Source organism: Colobus angolensis, unplaced genomic scaffold (genome assembly GCF_000951035.1).
Source record: "Colobus angolensis palliatus isolate OR3802 unplaced genomic scaffold, Cang.pa_1.0 Scaffold99, whole genome shotgun sequence".
In the NCBI taxonomy this organism is placed as follows: domain Eukaryota; kingdom Metazoa; phylum Chordata; class Mammalia; order Primates; family Cercopithecidae; genus Colobus; species Colobus angolensis.
Genome location: NW_012123931.1, coordinates 2,814,053 through 2,815,445, shown reverse-complemented (window position 1 = coordinate 2,815,445; position 1,393 = coordinate 2,814,053). Strand labels below are relative to the sequence as shown.

Sequence of the window (1,393 nt, the reverse complement as noted above, 5' to 3'; positions counted from 1 at the left end):
TTCAGTTCCCACCTATGAGTGAGAACATACGGTGTTTGGTTTTCTCTTCTTGTGATAGTTTGCTAAGAATGATGGTTTCCAGCTGCATCCATGTCCTTCTAGAACACGGGTAAGCTTCCAAAGTCAAGACCTTCTGGGCCCAGTGGAGGTGCTAGGCTGCCTCAGGACACCACCAGCACTCCCCCATCCACAACATCCTCAACAGCGGGGAGCCATGCGCGGACCCCGGGGGTCTTCCTGTTCCACAAGCTCCCCTCTCTTTTTCCTCTCCACCCTTGCTGCTGGGCCTCCCCTCCAAATCTGCCTAATGAAGGCAGCAGGGTCTTTAATACTGTTTGGCTTTGTCAGTGGGGAAAGGGTACTCTAGAAAGCTGAGAGATTCCCTGGTCCAGTCTAGGGGAGGAAACAATACGCAGTGTAGCATAGATGGTTTCACTTGTCCATTCAGACACATGCTCATACTTATTCAATGGATGTATCAGATGCTTCAAAAGTCCTGGTGTGTAGTAGCACACAAGTTGCTTGTAAAAAGGAAGTTGCAAAATGGTGAAAATGTCTGCAGCAGTTCAGGCTCCTGATGACAAAGCTGGTTCTGCTAAGTAGTTATTTTGACATGCACAGCAGCTTTCCCTAGAAGTCCTGTGTTCCGGGGGTTTCATTTAGACCACAGGAAGTTGAAATCGAAGTTTAAAAGGTTGTCTGCTGACAAAATGTGCTATATCCATTGGTGGACTTCTACTCAGTAATGAAAGGAACAAACTACCAAAACCTGTCATATGTCATGGACCAACCTCAAAAACATTAGCTAAGTAAAAAAAACCATACAGGAGAAAACATATTGTATAATTCCATTGATTTGAAATGTCCAGAAAAGGCAAGTTGATGGAGACCGAAATGGTGTGATTTACTTCAAGAGGTAGGGATTCAAGCTCTCTAGAGTACATGTGATACACACATGAGAAAAAATAAGGAAAGAAATTTCAATGTAAATAAATGAAAATAATACTTCTCCCTAATTATAAAGAAAATCACATTCTTTTTGTAATAATTTGGAAGACAAAATATGAAGAAAAGTCTTTAATGTTGCTATTCAAAATGTTCTGGCTTGTTGTTTTTTATACTTCTTTATGCATCTGAACATATTAAAAAGTAGAATCATAATATATAATCTTTTGTCACTATGTTTTGGACATATTTCTATGGCAGTAAATATATCCTTGGCATCATCCTTTTTAAAAGCTTGATGTATATTAAGTTAATCATTGACACACCTGAAGTAAATTTTTTTTTTTTTTGAGGCGGAGTCTCGCTCTGTCACCCGGACTGGAGTGCAGTGGCCGGATCTCAGCTCACTGCAAGCTCCGCCTTCCGGGTTTATGCCATTCTCCTGCCT

The 1,393-nt window shown here is 41.2% G+C and overlaps 2 pseudogenes; one reads left to right on the top strand and one right to left on the bottom strand.

The window, feature by feature from the left end:
* The window catches only part of LOC105505205, a 14,349-nt pseudogene extending 14,321 nt beyond the window's left edge, over positions 1-28 (bottom strand).
* The window catches only part of LOC105505135, a 117,670-nt pseudogene that overhangs the window by 101,093 nt on the left and 15,184 nt on the right, over positions 1-1,393 (top strand).